This window comes from Catharus ustulatus, chromosome 3 (assembly GCF_009819885.2).
Source record: "Catharus ustulatus isolate bCatUst1 chromosome 3, bCatUst1.pri.v2, whole genome shotgun sequence".
In the NCBI taxonomy this organism is placed as follows: Eukaryota; Metazoa; Chordata; class Aves; order Passeriformes; family Turdidae; genus Catharus; species Catharus ustulatus.
The window spans coordinates 2,261,598-2,287,443 of record NC_046223.1 but is presented as its reverse complement, the minus strand read 5'-3'; the positions used below and the strand labels follow the sequence as shown (position 1 = coordinate 2,287,443).

The 25,846-nt window shown below is 41.0% G+C and overlaps 1 long non-coding RNA gene across 4 annotated transcripts in view; it reads right to left on the bottom strand.

The window, feature by feature from the left end:
• Nucleotides 1-20,851, bottom strand: part of LOC116994301 — a 144,477-nt gene extending 123,626 nt beyond the window's left edge. For all 4 annotated transcript variants that reach the window (XR_004417448.1, XR_006162949.1, XR_006162947.1 and 1 more), the window contains exon 1: nucleotides 20,743-20,851. This is a non-coding gene — a long non-coding RNA (uncharacterized LOC116994301). The remainder of the gene's footprint in view (nucleotides 1-20,742) is intronic.
• Nucleotides 20,852-25,846: the final 4,995 nt, after the last annotated feature.

The window sequence follows — 25,846 nt, the reverse complement described above, 5'->3', positions numbered from 1 at the left end:
TTCTCTTTAGGTGGTTTGACAACTGTACTGTTCAGTACTAATTTCCAAGTCCTGGGAGACAATTTTTTAGCAGTTGCAATTCATCAAAACCCTAATGAATTCTGATGGAATTCTTGGGAACTGGTTTTCTGTCCTCTCTGTGGAGGGACTGCACAATACACTCTATGTATTTAAACCACATTAAGAGACTAAATGTATTTAATCCATATTGCTCAAAAGAAACCTGAAGAGCCACGTGCTAAACCCCAAGAAAACCACCCTCAGTGCTGTCACCAAAGCCATGATCCTACAGGCACAGCTGAGGGAGGCTGACTCCACGTGCCAAGGGATAACCAAAAGGGATGGAGAACGGAGTGCGAACAAGGAGGCAGGAAAAAGTCCAAGAGACCATGATCTGCAAACACAGAAGGGCTCACTGTGGAATGAGATGTGAAGGATGGAGGCAGGGAAGGTTTTATTGAGTGTTCCAGGAAAAGTATCGGTTCAGGTACCTTGTCACGTTCAAAATAACTTGAATATCTTTAGATATTTTGGAAGGCAAATGGAAAAACTAGGCACTGTACCAGCTGCTTCTTGGTTCAAAAACAACGATCAGGTTTTATTTAGATTCTCAGTCTACTTAAGCTGGTTCTCGGGGGAGTTGCTGGGGGGACTTGAGCTCCGTGATTTGGGAAAACTTATGGGGAAAGAAGGAATAAAAAGGTAGTTCATGGAAGCCAGATGGGGAGGCCAAGAATCTGGCAAATATCCCTTTCCCACATTTCTTCTAGAACTCAAAATAAATCTGAATCTCTCTGACATTTGAAAAGAAGTCTGGCTATTTCTTCCCACATTATGTTTTCTTTTTGCTCGCTTTTGCACAAGGTCTTACGGGAAGCAGAGCCTGGTGCCAAAGTAATGCAAGGAAGCAAGCTGTGCTGATAATCTCAGACTGGCCCCCTTTTCTCGGGAGACATCCAGCCCAATTCCATGTACACAGGCAATTTGGAGGGCAAGGCTCACTGGTGTGCTCTGGCAACGTGAGGCACCACAAACCTGGCTGAGCTGGGCAGCACAAGGGGATTTGCAGCTGCTTTGTATCACCAGGCAAAGCTGCCAGAGCAAACCAGGGAATCTGGCTCCTGCACTTTGGAGAGACTCTGCATCAGTTTGTGAACTTTCCAAATCAGGCCTCCAAATTGTCTGAGATTCACTTATCGCTGTGAAACAACCCAAATCTCTGTGGAAGAGATTTGTCATAGGACACAGGACTGTGCCCAGCTTCAGAAGCCAAAGGAATTTTGATCCCGTGGTGGTTTCACTCTACCAAAGCACCTTGCCTTAAATGAAGTTGTTGTTCAAAGTGCCAATGTATTTTGGACCACGCAAGTGTGACAAAATAAGCGTAAGTGGCAACTTCTGGTACTTAACTGACAGATTTTTCCTGTGTCTGGGAGAACTAACAAAATTCAGGGCATTTCACTACCAGTGAATCTCTAATGAGGGGGTAGTAAAAACGCCTGCCTCACTGACTGTCAGGGAATATCAAATTTGCTCACTTCTGACTCAGTAATTACCCACCAAAAATGTAGATCAAGTGGTCATCACCCAAATTAGTACCTGCCAAAGATTACTTTTGGAATGGCTGTCAGCTAAGAAACGGGAAATGAGTTGCAAAATATGATTAAAACTGGAAAATAACAGCTTTAAGGTACGAGGCACCACTCAAGCACACAATGGAGCGAGGGTAGAAAGCAGAGCCCACATGGGGAAGGGAGCAGGGAGAGGGGCTGATGGCTGGGACTCAGGAACAACAGCAGCAGTGAAAAGTGACACACGCTTCCCTGGCATGATTATCTTGGGATCCTGCTGAGAACACCAAAACTAAAGAGCAGCTCCTCCCTAGGACTTGGGAGAGAGGGATTCCAGCCACTGCTCTGCCTGCCACGAGCCTTTTCAGAGAGCAGCCACAGCCTCTCCCTGCCTCGGTTCCCCATCCGTGTCTCTGTTTGGCAGAGGAGCTGTAAGAGAATGAATTTCAATAACTGGAACAAACTACAGCCCATTAAAGTTATGGTAAGTGCTGTATAATAACAAAACCAAACCCAGGCCATTAACACCCTGTGAGAAGAACAAAGCAGGGCCGGACCATATTTTCCATGTTCCTGCAGTATTCAGACCTGAGCCCCGAGGTGGTGATGATGATGATGATAGTAATCACCATATGATGCACCTTGCAGCACCAAACACGTGGCAATTAGCTGCAGGAAGCACCACGGGATTGTCACCTGCCTCTTGGGAAAGGTGGCAACCAAGTGGCTGAAAGGGAACTCAAATAACAGCTCTGGGAGCAGGACTGGCTTTTCCTTTTGCTCCTGGAACCATCAGTCTTACTGCAAGGAGCCTCATGCTGTATATTCACTTACCCTGGCTGGCCAGCAGCTCTGTTTTGAAAGCTTAAAAATGGGGAAAGTGAGGGGAAAAAAGTCTCTTTTCAGTGAGCTGCATAAATCCATCTCCCTCTCCTCTCTTTTCATTTTGGGGGGGAAATGAATAAGGCTGCCAAACCTGCCAGTACCTGCACCTCTATTTCCTAATCCAGTCCTAATCCAGCTGCACCACAGCTGAGATGTGTGCATCCTGAACAGACCTGTGAGCGCTGTGTGAGAGCTCCAGTGCTGGGTATCACTGGACATCCGAGGCCAGAGTTAGGCATTTGTTCCCACACCCTGTGGGAGGGCTCTCAGGAGAACAATTGGAAATAGCAAAGCTTTGAAAAGAAATCTGTATGTTAAACAAAGACAGCCAGAGACGGAAACAAAAAGGTAAAAATAAATTGTTGATTGCTAACTTGCTAAAAGGCTCACCATGAAGTGCTTCAGCACTCAGTATTAGGTCTAGGGATGTTTAATATATTCATTAGAGTTCTGGAAAAGAGAGGGGAAGGTGACAAAATTTGCACAGGCCACAAAAATATTTAGGTTACTCGTGATTACAAAAGATCAGAAAAGCTAGACAGATGCACAGCATGAAGACAGATGAAATCCACTGTTCATAAATGCAAGGTAATGCATATTTGAATGAAAAATTTTCAAAACTCATGGACAAGGCTAGGTTGTAAATTAATCAACCACTTGGGAAAAAGAGAGGGAGGAGAAAACATGTGCCACTCTGAAGAGCTCAGTAAGAAAGCTGAAGTAGTAGGAGCAGCAGTCAAAAAAAGTAACTATGTTGTTGGCATAAAGAACAGGGTAGGTATTAATACTAAATTACCACATCACTGAGTAACTGGACAGCATATCTGAAATGCTGCACCAAGCTGCAATCAACTCACCCAGAAAAAACATGAAGCTGAAATAGGAAGGGGCAACAAAAATGATTAGTGGCAGAAGGAAGGACTGTGAAGATGGGGGCTGCTTAGTTTATTGAAGACAAATAAAAAGGGGACATGAGAGAGTTAATGGAAGATACAGAGATCAATTGCCTGGTCCTAGAGTCCTCTCCTCCTAATGCAACAATGCTGAAAAACAACATCTTTAAAAACCAATAAGGGAAATATTATTTTACACAGTTCATAATTAACCTGTGGAACTGATTGCCACGAGATATCCTTCTGGCCAAGGACTTAATATGATATAAAATAGTTTAATTTAGATGCTTATGTGAATAATGAGGACATCCCAGCTAGGATTAAGATAAATATCTCAGAAAGGCTGAAACCTCTAATGCTTTGTGACAGAAATGAACCATGGGCTGATGGAGCTTGGAGAGAAACATCCTCTTTGGGCAACAAAAATATCTGTGTCTTCCCTTGAGCAATTTGGTGCTGAGCATTCATTCCCAAAAGCTGCATTTGGTGCTGGATAGGCTGACAGTCCAGTCTCACCAGGCACATCTAAAGCAACATCCCTCTGTGCTGACCTGAAGTTGGCACCTCCAATGAGATATCCATACTGAGGCCAGATTTCAGATTTGGATTTTGGGAACAGTGCTGTTTGTCATGGTGGCAAGGGGAGGAGAAGTTTGGATGCAACACTGAGAGACTTAGGACAAAATTGTATCAGATGTAGTGCACACTCAAGAGTGGGGAAAATGTGTTTTCTACTTTTTGCCACCAAACCTGCCCGGGTTTCCTAATTTGTTCACACCATGCTCATTTTGCTTCATACATGAGAGCATCCCAAAGTACAAATAAAGCTCTAGAATCAGCTACAGTATCAGAATCTGGACAGGTTTCAATCCATCCATCCCAACATCCATGAGCAAAAAGCCGGGGCGGGGGGGAAGTTTAAAAATTATAAAGGAGAAAAGCTATTGCCATCTAAATGCCTCTGAATGGAACCTGATCTCTCAGGTATATTTGCAAAATGAGATCTGGAGCTTTGTAGCAGCTTTTTATAGAAATTACTTTGTTTAAAATATGACCCACCCAAGTACAAACAGGTTTTTTCCCCCCTGCCAGCTCTCAGTTAAGGCAGTGTCTGTGGTACAGACCTAAATCTGATTCAATGATTAATATGTAAACAGAATTTGACTTGCTCTTCTTTTGTGCTTATCGCCAAGATACAATCTGGCACAACAGTTTTGTTTGATAGACAGCCCTGGCCTATGCTTGTCAACTAGCCAATATAAAATAACATTATTACTGTATAATCTCGAATTAGGCTGTAAAATATTTCAATTGTGTGACACACATGATGAGAAGATTTTAGAGTTCTCACATGTTTACATAATTAGCACTGCATATTTGTTAAATTAAGGTATCACTATCACCTTTATTACCATATCCCTCCTCCTCTACTGCAGTGTCTGTGTCTTGTGTAACCTCACATGTCTTAACTTTTCAAAGGCAACAGAAAAAGGAGCCTGCATCTCTGTGAGGATTCTCCTGCTTCTGTGCAATTCTAATAAAAGGTATCAGAATACCCACCCTTTCTCACAGCGCTTCAAAAAAATAGCTGCTGAGGTGCAACTCAAGTAAGGAAAAGAAAGCACAAGAGGGAAATGGCCTCAAAGACCTGACTTCAGGTGTATTTAATCCTTCCACTACTGGTTTAAAAGTATTAAGTAGCCATAGGCTATCCCTGGGTAGAAAGACGGTTCAGTGACATCCCTTTTGTAAATATGTAGCTGCTCAGCCTCCTCCTAAACTCCACATTGAAGTCTGCTGCTTTTTCAGATTAATTCAGTTTGAATACTGCTGACTGTCTGTCACTACAGTCATATGTCACTGGTAGCAGCTCAGAAAGCCTAACCCCCTTCTCTAATGTCATTGCACACAACTCATTTTTAAATGTGGTCTAATAGTTTAGGAATACCAGTAAAACAGTGGGGGGAAAGGCATTTTCAATTTAAGGGGTGTGTAAGGCAGTTTACAACACTGTATTTAGATGAGCCAAGCATATTTCCTTGAGAGGGGCACATATGGTACAGGTGAGACTTGCAAAAATATAGTTCCAATAATTACCAAGATCGTTAATAAGAGTGTGGTAGTTTCAAACCATGTGGCACAGAATTACCAATAATGCTATTTAATTGGGGGGTCTTTCTTAAAGAGCTAGGTACTGCCTAGAACAAAAACATCTAAATCCACCCCAGAATAACCACAGCTACAAAACCAGGCTTGGGTTCAGTTTATCCCACCAGGTTTGCTCAAGATACTCCAGCTCTGGCCATGAGACACAGAGAAGGTCACAAAGGTTGGGCTGTGGGGCTCTGACCAGGACCTGCTTCTACAGAGACACCCTTGGCTCTCAATTTACACTCTAAAAGTACTGGAGACGTGGACACAAAATGAAATCTGGATGTGTTCTGCCCCCAGCTGTGCTCACTGTGTCCCCCCTTCAGCTTCACTCATGTCAAGGAGCTGGTGAAATAAATGGCAGAATGAGGCTCTGCCAGACAGGCCCGCCGCCCTCACAAAACAGGCTGGCTCTGTTCAGAGCAAACACGCAGCATGAGCAGCAACCCCACCAAAGAGCTGCTTCAATGTGGGCTGATCTTTCCCCAAACTTCAGCTTTCTGCCTTTCTGATTTAATTCCAAGTGCAATAATAAACACACTCCTCTGTTTACAGCTCCATAAATAGTGCCTTGTGTTTTCTGAAACAATGCAGCTCTGGGCTGTCTCTGTGATCGTTTATTTTATATCATCCTTAAGTTGCCATTTATTTACATTTCTGGAAACAGCTACCCCATGAAACAAATGGCCTGTTTTGTTAAGTCATGGTCAAGGATGTTTCCTTCAACTTATCACATCTAGAAATGCCACAGACAGAAATGCTTTCAGGCTATTTGCTAAGAAAACTAACATAAGCTCCTTATCAGAAAATATTACATTTCCCCGAAAGGTGAACTGTTCTGTCAGCTTTTCAGGCCATGTGAAATTCCTTCTCTGTTCTGACAGGTCACTGAACAGAAGCTGATGGCACACAGTGGTCGCCCAGGATGCTTGGCAGAGCCTTCAGCCACACATGGCTGCAGGTAGTGGCACAGATGCAGGAAGCCTCTCCCTGACACATCCAGCCCGGGGGACATATTCCAGGCTGGGGGCTTTTGTGGCTTCCTCGGGGTTGGTTCAGGACTCCCTTTCACTCTTCTTAGGATGCCTCCAGAAGCAAGGCAGATGCAGTGCTGTGTGTGCCAGTCACTTCTGTTTACATCCCAGAAATGGCAGCCAGAACCGGCTCCTTCAAGGCCTCACGAATCCCCATCTCTTGAGACACCGCAAGAGGGGCCACATCTCTGTTTGTGGGTTTTACAGTGTCCCCTGATTTTTCATCCTACTAAACCCAGAATATTGGCAGCTGTAGACAGACAATTCTAAGTTTAAGGGGTGACACAAGAGTTCAGGCAGTGGAGATGCTTTCCTCAACCAAGAGCTCAGGAACCAAGATCAACACTGTACATGCTATGCTTTATGCATATTTACATTAAACTTATGAACCTTCAGTGTCCATAAGGAAGGTGAAAGCTCCAGCTGGCAAACTCCTCTGATTAAGTGGTGTTTTAGAAACTGCAGCAGAGGAAGCTGCCCTGCTAAATCCTCATGCATTGGCACACATGCCCGTGTGACAACAGACAACATACAGGCACAGCTGATTTAAGCAGGTTTCCCTCATGTGCTGGCATGGATCTGCCAGATGCAAGGTTCAAGGCACAGACACACCATGGACATTAATAGACAAGGAGAAATCCAAAGGAACAGCTGGGGAGACACACTCTTTATTTCCCAGAGAAACTCCTGGTTTTGATCTTTTCAATTTGATTTTCCCCCCACCCCCCCCCTGTCTATTCAAGTTCAAAACTCATTCACTTTCTTTCAGGAGAGTACTTTCACTGTGTGATGATGAGGGGCAGTACTAGATAAAGTTTGAAATAAAACTTTACTAGCTGCCATCCTTTGGTTCGTTTGTGCCCCTCCCCACCCTGCCCTTTGTGCCAGGTGTTATCCACACACTGTTTGGGATTTACTGCTGGAGACAAGCAGCACAACTGGGCATCGTTATATTCCCTCCTCTCTGCGTTATCACCAGCTGATCTTATCTACTTATTACAATTTATAAAGACATGGATGGCCTCGTGCTCCAGCCCCACTCCAGAAGGAGTGCCCATTTAAACACCCATCATTCTCCCAGCATCCTCCTCCTCCACTGCAGACATAGGAAAGGCAGCCCTGTGACAGGAACTGTCATGGAGCTGGTGGATTCCAGGCTGACAACTTCCAAAATCACAGACTCATGTTTAAATAGGCCCCTCATTTTCCTTGCTGGGGCTCAGGACTATCAGAGAGACCTTGTCTAGGTCACAGCAACAGGAGAGAGGCAATTCTGCAGTTTTGTTAAAATTTTCCTCCTTTTATCACCCATCCCTATTTCAGGAGAGCAACAAACACTCTCTGTTACCAGTATAAGTGTCCACTGCAAAATGGGAATTAAAGAGGCTAGTGTTTATAGCAGCACTGCTATTTGATGCCAAAAATAATCTGATGTTTCTATTCAGGAATAGGAAATAACACTCTGAACAGGCAAGTCACTCCCCAGTGGACTTTCTTTGAATGTTCTCCAAAGGCTATTTCCTTTTCCTAAATGTGGGAAATACTTCCTGTCTGTGAAGCAGCACAACCCAAACGCTGAGCAGAAAATTAATAAAACAAACAAAAAGCAAACAAACAAAAGGACCTTTGTTCTGGAAAGAAATGGCACCGGCTCTGCTCAGGAAGCATAAAGAAACCCAACGGATGAGAGAATAGACAAATCCTAAATAGGTTTCATGTAAGATGATTAAAAGTGCTTCCTTTGCTGTATATTTGGCAACACATGAAATCTGAGTCAGAGATATATCCCTTTCCTTCCAATGCTGCTGCTTGCACTTCATGAATAAGTAAATGATTAAGAACACTTCAGATTTGGCATTATCAGACACATTACCTGGCTCGTGTTGTTTCAATCACAGCCCCAGCTCTGTCCAGTGCAGGGCTCTCTGTGTCTCTGAGCTTGGCTCAGCTCCAGTGAGCAGCAAGAGGCATTTCAGAGTCCCCCAAACTCCAAATTCAGGTTGCACCTGATCTGTATGGATTTATAGCCCCCCACCTTCAACTGAGACATTCCTCACTCAATTCCAGGCTGGATCCATCTACACTCACCACACAGGGCTTGTTTGTGCTTGTTGTCTGCATGTACAGCACAGCACCAGTGATCCCAATTTTCCAATCTTAAGAAAGCTGAATATTTCCAAAAAGGGGCACTAAAGTTACCTTACACAGATGTATATCATGGATGAAAAAATACCTTTTTACAACATCTATAAAACTGTGATTATAATAAATGTCTGCTTAATTAATACATCAGGACATAAAGCCATTTATTCCCCTCTCATTTGCTATCATTCTCCCTGTTCAGATTTAATAATGCAAAAAGGTTGCTCAGATGCCAAACGGTAAAAATAATAAAAATACATTTATCATTGATCTGAAAAGCAGAAACGCCTGGCAGTACTCCTGGCACAGAGAACACAGCCAAATTTCCTTAACTGAAATCCAAATAACATTTAACCAAAAAAAAATCTTCAAAACATACCAGGAAATATATATGATGTGATAGATAAAGCAGTCTGAGAAATGCACAGAGCACAGTGAAACAGGTGCACAGAATAACCATTATTACAATATGCACAGAAAGGAGGGGGGAAAGGGGCAGAGAGAAAAAAAAGAGAGAGAGAGGAAAAAAAGCTTTCAAAATGGTTAAATTCATGAGGGCTACAGAGCCTCAAATTGAAATTATCTCACTCTGCACTGATAAATAAAGTGGCTCTGGTACCTAAATCATGACACTAACTATACGTTTCGATTTTTTTAAGTAGTGATTAGGTGGATACTCAGGGGAACCTACTAGCCTTCACAGAGATAACAGACTCAACTTAATATCAACTTAAAAAGAGACTTGAATTCTAACCAATCTCATGTAATGAATTGAAATTCTATAGCTTTCAGAGGAAAAAAAAAAAAAAAAGATAAAAAAGCGATGTGGCTCCATTCTCTAACTTGCTGTCAGGAAATATAATTTGTGCTCTCGGTGATTCACCTAGCTCATATGCAGCATGCAAATTTATTTCCCTAATAATCAGACCTGGAGATTGCCCAAGAGGATTAATAGCATCATTCCTTATGACCGCCAGGATATTATGCACCTCTGACATGGAAAAATTGTGTTAGTTCTACAGAGAAAACGCAAGGATATTTGTCCTGCTAGACAATATAATAGGCTGGTGCATCATCAGATTACAATGTCATTTCAAAAACCTTGAATACAAATAATGTACAGTGGGGGAAATGTTGGTACAACCTCCCTTAATTCAGTAGCCTTGAATTCACATGTATTTTTTTGCCTGTGCTTTTTTATTCCTTCCCCCATTATAGTCTGTAGAACACTGCTAGGAAAAGGCAAAGGTATTTTATATTAAACCCATCTCTTTTTGTTTGTTCTTATGTTATTCTTTGAGAATAGCCTATATGGACAGTGCAGGATAAAATAACATAAAATCCACGGCTTCCAGTTTTTCAAAGAGCTGAATACACCCACAGCCCCAGTACACTGTATTCCATATGTGAATACAGAGCAATTTATTTGCACAATTGCTTAATTTTGATTCGCAAGTCAAAGCAACGCAGTTCTGCGGGCTCCAGCATTCACACTGGAAGAATTTTAATTTTTCAAATCTTTTTTAAATGAGTTGGTCAGGAAATTTTCTTAAAAAAAAAAAAAAAAAAAAGAAGAAATGTTTCCTGCTGTACTTCAGACCAAAGAACACCGCCTTAGAGACAAGACAAAATTTCATTATTATGCGCATGGGAGCAATAAGATTAGCTCCTATTGCTGCCCCTAAGGTGGAGCAGCAGGAGGAACCAATGGGACGATGCTAATGTGTATGTTAATAGTATTCTCCTCCAAGAAGTTGGGATAATTAAACATGTACCATCTCTTTAAGACAGAACTGCACACATTTTCTTCGGATGGGTGTTTACAAGATTTCCAATTTCAGGTCACAGCCATTTCTGAGATTGCTTAAGAAAGAGATGGGAATAACTTATCTTATTCATGTATTCAAAGAACCTTATAAAATGTGCAAAACATAACAGTTTTAAGGGGCAAAACATGCATCTTGCCTTGACAGACCTGCTTTGTTATGTGTAGTGTTGTACACTGACCTAATATATTGAACATTTTAAGCTAATATACCTTGTAGGAACCAGCCTTTAATGTGATGGATTTTATAGTATCTCATTAGGGTGTGTTTATATAACCTGATACTAAACACATTTTCAGATTCATGTTCCTTATTAAAATTGTGAGCTGTATTGATTTTTAGTTGAACAGCAACAGAGACATTTTAATATTAGGAAAGGCTGCTCTGAAGTTATTTTCACAGATCACAACTACTGTGACACAAACAGTGCACATATCTCTCATCTTTCTTTACAGCCTCAATTAGAAGAATCAGGATGTGTTACCCCACCTGCTTTTCCATTGGTTGAGCAATTCTCTGCCTCCATTTACAACGCCAAAAAGCATTTTTATTCATTGCTTGGGGGGTGTTATTTTTAAATATACATTTGTGACAAGCCCCCAAACAGTATTTATATTTTTCCTTCTAAAGAACCGTGTGTTTTTAAAAACAAAATACCTTAATGCATCTGCTTTTCAAGTTTCCATAACAAACTGAGCAGCCACAGCAGTGTTTACTCTAATACAGCACACACAGAAACTTACCATTCTGAGCAATGTACAAAAAATAATGACTTTCCCATCCTAATGTCTCCATTTTGTAAACCAGTCTTCAAAGGTAAATCTAATGTCAGCAATAAATAGAGTGGCTCCAATATTTCTCTGAGGAGTCACAGGGAAATAATGATCTTTGAGGCACTGTAAATAGTTTAAATTATTGGAAGGTCCTTGTAAGAAATGAAATACGAGGATTAAAAAAAAAAAAATAAAATAAACTCAATTTCTCTATTGTGAAGTTAGGGCATTTGGAGGGAGCCCAAATTTTAAACACAAATATTTAGAGAGAGAAATTATCGCTTCTGAGACAAGCAAATCATACACTTATTCCTGACTCTTATTGATTTAATGAACTGCTTGTTAATAGAACGCCGCTTGGAGAAACAAAGAAGAGCTGGGGAAGAGCAAGTGCTCCTTATGCTCCTACAGTTTCCAGACCAACTTCTAAGTCTTCAGCAGGGAAAAGGCTGGGAATTAAATTGCAGCACCCAGGAAGCACCAGATTTAATACAGCCACTCATGCCATCTAACCACACCTGTTACTTGTGCTACAGCACTGAAGCTCTTCAGGAATCTCCAGTAATTGCTGTGTTTGGCCTAAGAAGTTTCAGGTCTGAACTGGGTCTCAAAAAGCAGATTTCCCTTAATTTTGCCCCTGGCATGCTATTCATTATTAAACATTAAAGTTGTGTCAATTACTTCCATACTTGATTATTATCCTGGTTATTCTACCAGCTAATCAACTCTTCTCTAACCCATGGCTAGCAGTGACTTTGAATTGATGTACAGAATATAATTATTTGTGCAAATTTCTTTTGTTTCTTGTTAACCACTGAAACTGGTTAATTACTTTAATCCCTACAACCCCTCAAAAATAAAGTATCTTGATTTACCAATTTATTTTTAATCAATATTCGGTTGAGCTTTGAAAGTAGACAATTCAGCCAATGTAAGACACTGCACTGAGAGGAAAAAAAAAATAATTATATTTTTTACATGTCCTTTAAAGGAGAATGAAAACACCTTCATCTGAAAGACTTTGGTAGCTTTATCAGATCCAGCTCTTCCGTTTGAGGTGTAATTATTTTACCATTATTACAAGCAAGGCTTTTAACAGAACAGTCATTCCCTCTATTTAAGCAGTAAGTTTTATAATTTATTACAGCTCTTTGGTCATCAACTCGCTATACAAACAGTCAGTCACCAGTGACCAATTACATTAAGGTTAAGCAACATAACTTTAAATTAGAAATAAGCTAATGTATCTTCATCAAGGGCCTGCTGTGTTTTCAGTGCTGTTTATGAGATGATACTAAATGTGGATATGGAGCACGCTCACTGGGACCAATTCCTATCGGCCTGAAAATGGAAAAGTCTTGAGCCTGCTCAGGTCCAGAGCTAATTAATGGGATAACATCTGCTTTACGCATTCTGCTGGAGTAATTTCTATCAACTTCACTGGGAAGATGCATGGGAAACTATCAGAGAAATAAGTATCTATGCTGAACCATATTAATCTGTAGTGAGTCTGGAAATGGGAATTTCAATTCTCCTATTATCCTAGGGATGGGCAGAGGGGGAGGACGAGGGCACAGGGCTTGTTTCTCGGCTGATCCAATTTCTGTGTTTGGAACAGATTGAGTTCTGTTTGCATGCACACACTTGCACACACACGGGGCTGGCTTTGTCTCTGGGCTGGGGGGGTTTTAAAGGACACAGCAGTAGCTGAAGATGACCACGCTCCTCACACAACAACCAGTTTTATACAGGAAGGTGGTTAAGTGGTTTTATTGCTTTACTTAAAAACACAGCAGGAATGGGTAAAGAAAAAATACAGTACAGTAAAGCAGGCTGCAAAAGTGATAAGACACTTATTTCATTTTATCAGCCTGTGGACAAGGTGCAGGGATGTGAAGGGCCAGGCACCTACTCTGATCTGAGATATTTAAATAAGACACAAAGGGAACACTGATCACCACCAAAAAAAAAAAATAAAAAAATCAGAACATCCTACTGAAATCCCCTCACCTTCCAAATTCAGGTTCCCTTTCACCTGAATTTCATCACTTTGTCCAAAAATCACTGGGCAATTTTAACTAAAGCAAGATGCTTAAAATTGCATTTTGCTTGTGAGTTTTTTCCTGAAGTCCTGTAGGGCACAGAATCGGACTGCTGAGGAGAGACATTACATTTTTATGCATGTATGCTTTTGTCTGCCTGTGCCTACAGATATGTAAAATGTATGAAATTAATGCCCTTTTAAAAATGTCTATACTGAAAACACCTGTGTATGTTCCTACAAAACACATTTATACCTAAAAATATCCACAAATATTCATGACTCTGTGTGTATGCTCAGAGAGAAAAAGCCAAAACAGAAACAGGTAAATGTCTGAGTTTGGAGTGGCAAAACCAGAAAGAACCATATTGTTTTCTTTATATTATTATTATTGTCTAAGCTATGATTTACAGGTTTAATTTTTTCAAGCTAATGCATACAAATGAATTGCACAGAACAACAAAAAAGGAGGGAAGTCCTTACAATAAAAAAATTCCATTAATAGTCATTCACCTTTACCTAAGAGGTTATGAGTTCATATGTCAACTCTGTGGAAGATTTCTGTAATTTGTTTGCCATTGTGTACATTCTATGTATTTGTTTGCCACAAGGTATTGAATCATTCAGGCTATTGGGAATTAAATGCTTATTTGACTAACAATGCTTACCTTTAAATTAATGGTATAAACCAGGGTGTTTTCTAACAGGCTGTCACTCACTTTTATTTAAGGAGATACTACTGAGACAAGGTTCAAGGTCTTGCAAGGAACTCTGACTTCCTGGGCTTCAGTGGGAAATACTATTTACCTGCCGTTTTTAACTCTCTTACATAATTGTGTAAATTACTGACATGAAGCAGCACTCGCTTTTGTCACATGCAAATGCCAACTACCCAGCTCTTCAGGAAGGAGCAGTGCAAAGCCAGAGTGGCTTTATTTTGAACTTGTGTGCGCAGGTGTCTGTGGGGAGGAGGGAGCTTTGTGAGCAAAGGAACTGGATTTAGAGACTCACATATTGCAAAATTCCTCTGCGATCCATCACATTTGAGAGCAGGAAACACATTTGATTTTTAATTTGCTTAAGCATGCAAGATGGCCCACTTCAGCAGCATTGCAATTTGCTGTTTTGTGGGCAGGATTCACAGACAGCACATGGCTACTGTTCTTTTCCTTTCTCCTGGAACTGTGCCATGAGGCACCACGGTTGTAACAGGGGTGAATCCTCAATTCTGTTCATCTCTCTCCCCTCTCAATGTTATTTGAACCCTTATTTTCCTTGAGGGGCTCATTCAGCTGTCCTAATATGTATACAGTGATAATATAGTCATACGCATAATAAAAAAAGAGCTTCAAAATTATAGTCAGCTTAGTAATAATGCAGTGCTGTGCTGGAGTGATTGGCAACTGTTGATCCAATTATATAACTGGTTGCTTCTTAAAATTCAGGGATATGAGACTGATATATAATGTGCTGTAAAGTGTAAAAGAAGTGGACAGGAAATAAGGCGGGTTGAATTTTTTCGTGCTTTGATCAAATTAGAACCAGGTTGATGAAAGGAAATGCCTTGGGTTCTCTGCTTGAAGTTTTGTGTTATACAAAAGGCTCTTGAAATGATCAATTTTGCACATGTCACTCAGTAAGTTTAGAGAGAACCAGTGCCTGTGTCTGCCAGGGATCCTCTGCCACAGCTCCCTCCAAAGCCACCCCTTGCAGGACACGAGGTTTAACTGAGATGCTCCGAATGGAACCGAAGGAGAGACGATCGCAAATCACAGCAATACCCCAAGTTTGCAGGTTTGTTTTTCAGGTTTCTGCTCAGCCCTTTGACTCAAGAAACACAGATCAGGAAAGACAGAAAAGGGTCATCTGGTGAATCCCTCAGAAATAAATGCAGGATTATCTTTGCTGCTGTTCTTTTAAGCATTTATCTGGCTAACTCACTAACTAGCTTTCATCCATTGTAACCCTCTGCCTGTCCCCTGCTTTTAAAACAGCCACTATTATTTATGAAGTGCTGTAGATGTGCAGTGAGAAGCACAGGGACTTTTTGCTCTTATTTTTCCTTGAGGACAACTTAAAAGGAGAGAAAAAAGCACCTATGAAAAGGCACCTTGCAGGTAAGGCTGTGGTTCTTCTGTCGCTTGGTCTGTCTCTGAAGAATGACTCCATAGTGGTTAGGCCTGTATGAGACACAACCTCTCTGGTACTTTTCTGGGATCAATCCCTCTGTACTGTGTGCTGCTCAATGTAGTGATTTAAATCCCACCGTTTCAGTCTTCATGCATTAACATTTCAGCACTCCTCAAACACATCCTGGAAATCTGCCTCCTCCTCGTAATTCTTATTCCCAAATCAGGAATCGTGTAAGACCTGAAGTGAGGCACCTGAGTCCAGTACACACCCACACCTCTGCCAAAAATAAACTATTGTGATTTATTGATAAATTGATAAATACACTTAGGGTGGGGGGGGAAGAGGAAAGTAGGCAAAAAAATGTTAAACTCGCAAGCCAGGGTGCAACAAAGTCCCTGTGACAGTCACTGCAGCAGGAAAGAGAACAACTGAAGGAGCCACCAACATTAAAACCTGCTGAATTCCTGCTGCCCCCAGGATAATACCTGCATGGAAACTCTTTTGTTTTGGCATAATTCCTTGTGCAAGGCACGCCTCTAGAAAGCAGGGTTTCCAGAAATAATATCCCAGGATAGGGAGCACTGAGCAGCCAGGGCAGTAACCTTGACTGGGACCTTTCAATTCAGTTTTGTGCGAATTACAGCAAATTGCGGCGCGTGTTTGTGCTGGATGCAGAGCAGTTGAAAAGCTGCCCATTCCCCCACCAAAGCAGCTCTTTGGGAGTTGATTGGTGCTCCCCAGGAACTGAAACACAGCACAGCTTCGGAAATGACAGGACACACCATGCAATTTCACTAAGAAGGATGCACAGGATGTTACAGGAATAATATTTTCCTGAGTTTCAAGACTGAAGTTAGAGAAGCTCTTTCCAATTTGCATGTGAGCTGCTGCTCCACTCCAGTGGCAGACATTCCCAAGAGTCAGGGTTGATAAGGAATAATTGACAATGGAGAATGCTGCTGCTGCAGGCTCCTTACCCAGGGCCCACTGCCCCACTGCAGCACCTGGCCATGTCTGATCATCCCTGGAGCTGTGCATGGAGCAGCACAGGACATTCCAGGGACCAGCACCTGGGTTTGGAGTGTCACTCCTAGAAAACCCTCTACATCACAACAACTTACACTATGAAAACATCCAAACAGGGGAAATGAACATATTTTAAATAATAGTCGATTTCAATTATTTTCCCTAATGTTTGTTTTCCTTTTTTTTTCCCCTCCCTTTTGTTTTTGTTAGATCACACTTAATATGATTCCACGACACCAATGCTGGGATGAAATTGAAAGCTATATTCTTCTAAATGTGTTCCCAACATTCCATTTTTTACAGAGCTGCCAGGGGCTATTCTGCATTCCCACAACGGCTACAAATGTAACATATTGTTTTGCAATAAAAATTAGCTATAAAAGTGTGAAAAATGCCAGAGATCCAAATGTGAGAAACAAGAGAAGGGGGTACGGCTTTCACACACTTTTAGTGGACATTTTATTTATTTTTCAAATGGAGTAGACATATTTATAGCTACTGTATTTCAATTATCTCTAATTTCACACATTTTATGCAGATTCTAGGCATTTTAATTGCAAATGAGAAGGGAACTTATTTTTAAAAGTGGAGCAACACAACATTTCAGATCTCAATTTTAATTCCAAATTTATCCACATCACTGTTAAAAACTTTTAAAAGCTCATTTACACTGCGACTTAAAATTAGGTGCGATTTCAAACAAAAACAAAGACCTCCATCCCTGTGAGTTAGAGCTCCAAAACCTCTCTGACATGTTTTTTTACATCTTTTCTTTCTGAATTAAAATTTTTAGGTAGGAAAGTTTGGGAAGCTGAAATGACATTATTAATCGGTGACACATTATTTCAACAAGAGTCAGGAATTCAGTGGTATTGTCCATAACTGATGAAAATTAATCCATTACCCGCCCTATTTTCTCTTTCTGTCTCTGTGCCTCCAATAACCCAGGGCATGGGTTATTAGCTCAATCCCTGCTCAGCCGTCACTCAATGGGAAATTCTTCCAAGGGGATAAAGCACAGCTCAGCCTTTGGCTGGATAAAAATTCCCACTGTACACTAAAAGCATTAGTGACAAATGCTGCTCTTTTCCAAGCCCTATTCCCGGTAGCTTACTCCTATGGAACGCTAATAAGCTAAATAAAATGTTTGTGACAAATTCAAAGCCACTTGAACCCGTGCTGGTCTGAAGCAGGGATGGTTTTCCAAAGGATCCTGGAGCTCCAAATTCACCTAAAAGGTTTAAAATCACACCTGTGCCTATGGAGCCTTCCAAGCTGAGAATCCACTGCTTGGCTTCGCACTGTCCAATGGAATAGATCTTTAAAAGTTCCAACTAACTTACTGATAGGCATGAAATCATTTTATTATAAATGGAAATTTACTGTCTGGAGCATGTGGAGTTTTTCTCTGCTTTCTTTCTATTTGGTAATTTATTTAAATGCATTCAAAAATGCATTCAGAAAATGAGACATAGCACTTTGGTTAAGACATCTGTATTTCAACCCAACATCTTCAGAACTGTGAGCAGCTCTGTTAATAGTCTTTTTATTTGATTAGGGTAATCTGCTGCTGTGCTGTGTTAATCTTTATCCACTACCTTTTAACCAATCAATATTTTAGGGTTATAGATTTGGAAGGTAGGCGATAATTTTGTAGATAAACTCTCTAGGCACTGCTGACATGGTATGGTTGCATATTTAATATCTTTTCTGAGGATTCACAACTCCAGCAGTGTAAGAATCTGCCCAGGGTGAAAAAAAAATAAAAATTAAACCTTAAATTTTCAAAGCTGTATGTGGGGATTTGGCCACCTGCCTCCTATTAATGTCAATGAAAATTTAGAGGTAAGAAAAGCAATGCCTTTTCCCTCAGATCATTTCTGCTTTGAAAGGAACCAGAGAACAAGAGAGAGGAAATTAAAAGCAACTTCGTACCACAGGCCGACACCAGCAAGGCCTGGTGGTGAGGCAGGAACGGTACAGAGGCAAAACATTTGTTCACTAAATGAGTGAGCACCTCCACACATATCAAAAGAGCCAGGTACGAAAAGTTCAGAAAGAAAAAAATTAGATTTTCTGGTTTTAAGATGTCATGAAAATATATCTTTTTTAATTTTCCTTAGCTGAAATTATCTGTTGCTTATGATATTAATTTTGCTGCAGATAAAATTAGTTGTCAGACCTCTGTTTATGGCCTAATTACCTTTCTAAGGGGAAAAAAAAGGGCAGGAGAAATAAAAGAAAGAACAATAAAATGCAGTAATCTACTTTCCAGCAAGAGGGATTCCTAGTGATGTGTTACTTGCATGGACTTCACTAGAGCCATGTATGTGTTTTACACATAAAAGCAGATTTACTTGGGCTCTTTTGCCCATGTGGGCAGTGCCAGTTTCTGCCTGCCCTCATTTCTGTGCCTGGGGACAGGCAGCACAGGCCAAACCATCCTCAATTATTTTAGAGAATTGGGAATCTTGCAATGATTTGAGATCCTTCTAATAAGAAAACAAGTCAGGAAACCTGAGGGCAACATCTTGAAAAAAAGGTACTGTAAATTACTCATTTCTTCTCAAAATGTTTCTCCACTGTCCTTCCAGCTTTAGAAAGGTAAATGGATTTTTCACTGAAGTGGGTGCCAGGAATGCCACTGCAAAGCATTGTAAAGAAGACTTGTAAAGACTGAGCCTTGTGTTACAGATGTCAGAACCAGCCCATTCTGGTCATGTCTCAGCCTGTGTCTTCAGCAAGGAGCAGAAGGACAAATACTGAATATTTCTTAATAGCTCTTCACATTCTATGAAGCTCGAAAGTGAAATTAATTTGTACAGCACTCCTGTTAATCGAGTTGGAGCCACGAAGCCACCTGAACTGCAGCTCTGCCTGGCACAGTTTGGGCAGGGCACGGCACAGATGGAAGGTGAGCAAGCCTGACCTCAGACAGAGGCTGCCCTTTGAAGTGTTCTGAGCAGCACTGCCGTGAGATCTGCCCAGCTGCATTTTGGAATATATCTGACAAACAAAAAAATTTGTATCTGTGTTCATTTCACAAGATATAAACGTCTCTTTCGTGGTAGGAGAAATCCTGCTCCCGGGAAGTGATCCTAATCTAATGTGACACGCAGTATTTGTAACCCTACTTCAGTGTCCCAGCCTATTTACAGTGTTTACATAAAACCCCCCGAAATCTCCACATTCCCTGAAAAGTTAATCCAGTACAAATATTGACTGCCTGTCAATTGAGCATTATTGACTTGCTCTGGGACTGTGCTTTATTGCCTTAGCTGATGAAACTTGTTTTCTTTGCTAAACTTAATTTCTTTTGGGCCCCCTTTGGATGAAATGCCATTTATGAGACTGCTCCTCCTCCTCCCACTGCCGTGGGGCTGCCTTTTCCACTCAGCTGGAGTGGTGGGACAGCCTCAAAGCTCTGCAGAAGGAAGGCAACAAACCCACCCTGTATTCTACAAAGAAGACCTGGCCCAACACCAGTCCTATCTCCTATAAATATTTGGTCCACACCAGCTCCAACACAATTTGCTTGTACAGAGAAGCATCTCCAGCAAGGCTGGGAAGGGGCTGTGAACCCTTCAGCGAGGTCTGTGAAAAGCAAACTGATTACCAGGAGCTGAAATTCTCACTCTGGCAGTCTATAACCTTCACTGGGAGGTGGTGGCAGGGTTTTTTTTTAAGGAATTCTAAAATCCTAAAAGGTAAAAACCTTGGATGTCTTGCATCTCTTTATCAGAATAGTACAAATCAGCTTGTCCAGAAGCCAAAGTTCATGAAACACACACACTCATCATGTTTTGAACACCCAGGAAAACATTATTTATCATTTCTTTTTTTTTTTTAAATCTATAGTCTCCAGATACAGCAAAACAGAAACCAAAAATAGCAACTTTCACAACATTCCCTGATTCTGCAACAAATTCCATCAACTGTTCTAAGTTGTGATCCCCAGGTCAAGTGAGACTGACAATAAATCTTAGTAAGGATTTGATATCGTTAAGCTGCAAAACCCAAAAATCCATTACAAAAGATTTATCCAAACGTATAAAGAATGAACCCAAAATGTTTCAGTCAGTGTGAGGAAGGACAAAAGGGTGGAAGACAGGGGAGGAAGGGTAGATTTTGAATGACCAAAGCCAGCTACAAAGCAGGTATTTCTCTCTGATCTCAAACAACACTTAGGAAGGAATTTGCCCAAAAATGCAGTTACCGCAGATCTGGGGGTTTGTTTGGGAAGGAATGTACCAGAGCAGGCACTTACAGTTTGCAGAGCTCCATCTGCTTCTCCACAGAGGGCTGCTCCTTGAGCCCTGCTCAGCTCCAGGGCAGGATTTGGTGCCATCATCTGCTCCTTCCTCTGTTCTCATCAGCTGCCTGGAGAGAGGGGCAAGGAGAGGAAAAAACAGGGATGTGTCACATTGCTACACCTTCATTTGATTTTCTTTATAACTTTTTATGTCTGGCTCAGGTGGGGAGACAGTCTGGTTCTTTAATCAAACATACTCAGATCATCCTTTTAGCAACTGAACAAAGCCATGATAGTTTTGCTCTCAGTTTGCAAAGAATAAACATGAACAAGTTTATTCCTGCCTAGTTTAGTTTATTTTATTTTAGCCCATACAAGTCATTTTTTCTACAATACTTCTCTTCCTTTTAAATGAAAGATTTCTTCTGAACATTTAACAAATGGAAGAATCCACCCTGTAACACCAGCTATGCCAAGAATGCACCTGCTCTCTGTGAAAATACTTTGGCTAGCTTGAATGAGGTTAAATGTTAACATTTTCATTAGTCTATAAGTTTTGGGAGTGGGCTGGCATAAAAATAAAAAACAAGCAAACAAGAAACCCAGGTCATTACAAATTTTACTTTTCTATAATTAAATGTGGCTGATGTGTGAAAAGATTTTTTAATTTTTTTTTTTATTTTATCTTTCAAATGCTGGAAAGGAATTCAAGGTATCTAAGCCAGTTTAGTTAAGAGCCTCCATGCACAGAATTATATCAGAGTCAGAAGGTCCCTGGAATGGTGGCTACAGGGGACCCCAGATGTATTTGAACCAAGCACAATCACAGCATCAGCATGGGGTGCAAAAAGTGCCAAAACAAGGCAAAACCACTGTCAGTCCATATGTTTAAAAGCTTGGGTTTTGCTGTTGCTCAAAATCCTTCCCTCCCCACATACCTGTACATAATAATAATCATAATCACCATCATCATAAAAAATAAGCCCTCAAGATCAAATAGTCAGTAGTATCTTAAGAGAAAAGAAGACGACGGGCTTAGGAAACCAAATCCTTGTAATAAATAATATATGATGAGTTAAGGAGATGAACTGACAAAGTGGTGCACCTCTAATCTCTCCCCTGCAAGAGAGGGAAGAGCTGAATCACTCACACAACATTTTTCTTTGAGCATGGTCAGGGGTTGCTCCTCCACTCCAGTTTCTCAAGGAATATCACGCTCTACTCATTTACCAGCCTAAGCTGCACATCAGCAGCACAGTCAGTTTTCACCTGCATTTTTACAGCATAAGAATGAAATTTTGGAACATTCTCTTATGAAGATATAATTATTTCAGGGCAAGTTTGAATTGGAGATGAGAGAGTCAAGCCACTGAAGTCCTCCTGGACACCAAGGGCCACCTCACTCAGGATTCCCAGTTATCCTTTATTCCAAACTTGAAATGACACCTCCACTTTAACAACAATTTTAAATAACAAAAGAAAAACCACCCTCAGCGTGGCCAAGATGCCAGGCACATAAAGAAAATTAACTGGCCCATATTTCTGAGCAATAAAATCAATGTCACCTTTTTATACCTTCAACCCCCTTGTCTCATGTCCCTCAGCAGATTGCTGCCAGTGCTGTGCAGCTATTCCAGACAAAGCAGGGGAAAAGCCTGTGAGCAAGGATTCCCACCTTCCCTACTGAACACATCCCTTCAGTTCTTCCTCTCTCAGCTTTGCCACCTGGGAAAAAAGCATCACTGAAACATTCAGGACCTAAAACCACCAGAGTGCCCCAGCTTTTCTAAAAAAATCGACACCTTCCAAGCAATAATTGTTGGAGGAGGGAATGATTTTTGGTGTGGCATATCACACAAGAATCTGTTTTTTTAGTCCAAGAAAGAATTTCAGTGTTAAAGACAAAACGAAATAAAGTGTTTAGTCAGTGATGAAGCAGTAGATTTCAAATTCCAAATTAATTATTTTTTACTCTGTTTTGACTTTATTATTATTTTTTACTTATTTTAGTATTGCAGAGATTTTTCAACTATGCAATGATTCCCAGAAGCAACTGTGCCCACAATTATGTCTAAATGGAGCTGTTTCTGGTCAGCAGCTCAGAGGACCTCACTGACACAGCTGAGACTCATAATCCAAGTCAAACACGCACAAGTAGGAGCACTGAGAAAGTGTAAGAAGAGCATTAAGGGATTAAGAAAATTCTAGAAAAAAGCCATGTCACTGCCAAATGCAAGTAATTGGTTTTTCGAGTTTGACTCTTCTTCAGTGATTTTAGGGACAACCCCAAAAAGAACTGAGAAATGAGAATATATTTTGCAAAACGTTTGCTCATGGCCCTGTACTTTTGCATTAAAATCAACTCACCTCCCAAATCCCTTTTCTCCTACACCACATCCCACACTCATGTTTACCTTTCCTCATTGCTGCTACATATTTTTTCCCTGCTGAAGTCTTTTATTTTCTCACCACACTGAGAGTGGGTGCCAAAACTGTGGCTGGTTTGGCCTTCCCAGTGCAGAGCAGTGGGAAAAGGAATCATCACAGTGCAGTGACTGACAGCTATTGCTGCTGGCAAAGGCAGGAACTGCAGTTGGATTTTAAAATGATTTAAAAAAAAAAAAAAAGGGAAAAAAAAAACAGGAGAGGAAAAGGGGGGAAGACACCATTTTTTCAGCCCAGCTATTTGAGAGATAATTGCTGTAATTTTGTCTCTCCTCAATCTTCTCACTAGGCAAGCTTACGGAGGACGGTGGATTTCTAGTTCTTAAAAGTGGTATAATTCACACTTTTCTAGAAGAAGTTTGATTAGTTTGAAATTTACACTTGACCATTACAAAACTCTAGGACAAAAACTAAAAAAAAGAAAAAAAAAAGTCAAAGAAAGAGAAACAGAAAGACCAGAAAAACTCAAAAACCCCAAAGAAAAGAACTCAAACCCTATCCCCACTGCTGGAAAAAAGAAAAAAAATATTTTCACTTTGTCTGGCACAGTGTTTTCATGTTTTTTAAATTGCTCTGTATTTTCACAGCTTCAGATATTTCTGAAATATGGAATTTGCATTTTTTAGGTGGGGAACGCTGCCAAAGTTGTTAATCCCAGGCAGATGTAAAGTTGCACCACTATATTGTGATGTGGCTCCTTAAAAACAACCTAAAAGCATAAAAAACCCACAACAAAACAACCACCCAACAACCACCACAAATATCCACTAACCCATATGGTCAATAATTGCTGTTTAATAGTCCTCCTATTACAAACCTAAAAAGCAGCAGCCAGAATTACCAGTAGAGTATTAATAAACAGGAATGAGTTAATAGCGCATAAAGACCTTCTAGTGGAACAGTGGGGGAGTTGAATATTCTTTTCTTAAGTCAGCTGTAAGTAATTACTACATGGTGTGCTTCTGACTATTACCATAACAGAGCAATTGGACGTGAAGAATGGATAATAGTATGGACATGGAGGTATTTTTAGAATATCAGCAGTGAGGCAGGTAAATGCCCTACCCGGGCACAAACCTTTCAATAAGTTGAAATAACTTTTCCTAATGACACCTAGCCCGGGCAGATTTCTGAAAAGATCAGTCTAATAAATTATTAAAGTAACTTTAGAAAGGCATGGCTGTGATATGTAAATAAGGGAAACAGCACAGAAATTGCCAGCCGTTCAGCAGGCAGGCAGCACTGCAGTAAGTGCATAATCACAGGTTTCTGGGTTTCCTTTAGAGCAGTGCCTTCCTCTGTCTGAGCAGGCACCGTGCTCCGCTCGCCTCCATTGGCTGCTCCCGTGAAAACTCCAACATTCCAACAGGAAGGCGAACTGTGAGTGCAGGAGTTGTGGGGTTTGGACAGCTGAGGTCATCCCCAGTGATTTAATGATGCATCTCATTTGTTTTAAGGTATCGATACGGGAACGTTGAGGGAGACGCAGCTTCGCGCTCCTGTGACCGTCCAGCAGCCACCAGCAAGTGCAGGAGATTTTGTCCATCCAGATGCTGCCACATAAAACTTTAATTCAGAGAACAGTAATTTTATAAATGCACTGAAACATAATTTAAGGAGTATTTTGAATTTTTCAGGCTACAGGTCTTTCTCCTGCTATGTTGCTACACAGGGCAGATGTTGATTTTTCAATTTGCAGGTTTGTTAAGCATCATGGAATGTTTTGGTTCTCAATCAAGAATATTCTTCCCAAGTGGTTGCAAAGTCCTATGCCTGAAAATAAATGCATGTCCTTTTTGTTTCTTAGCAGCACGTGCTCTGCATTCAATAGAAGCAGAAAAATAAAACTGATAACGTGATGCTATTTATTGGACCAATATATGCATTTTTAGACTTCAGCTCTCAGAATGCAATGCATTCCCAGATTATTGTCTACAAGCACAGTCCATATAAGGCAAGAGGCAGTTTCATTTACAGGGAGCCATCCCAGCAGCTCTACTCAGAGAATTCTGCACAGTGATGCCCTCGGTGTTGTGTCCATCCACTGAGGTGCCCCTGTCATGGTCAGCTCCCAATCACCTTATCAAAGCAGCAGCCGCTGCTAACGTTAATGGCGAACAGTCTGTGCTCACTCAGGAATTTCAGGAAGAGGGAATGTTTCTCATTTGCATGCACACCAACAGATGGGGTAAAATAATTCTGTCTCCCCTAAAGACAGCAGAGACTGAGCGGCTGAGTTCCCTCCAGTATTTTCTATGTTCAACAGCAGTTTCTGACTGCTCTGCTGCAATGTCCTTGCTCTCAGTCCTGGACTTCTGTGTGGCAATCAGAGCCACAGAAATCACACTGTGCCACATCCACTTCTGCATAAAGTTGCTGACTTGAGGGCATTTCATCAAGACGGGTTTGGCCCTTTGCAGTCTTCTGCCCCATTAAATCTGAAGATTATGTGCTGTTCTTAGTCACTCCACTGTTATCATAATGGAGAGCTGATGTTATAATGCGGGTCAAACAAACAGCTAATTGTTCTTGGGCATGGCTTGAGCAAAAACAGAATGGAGAGGCTGGAGACATTAATAACAGTACTTGGTGCAATTATAATAGATAGCTTCTATCAGAGGATTTTAAATGGCTTTGTGAGCCTTGCAAGCACATTGCTAAGTGTTTCTGATAC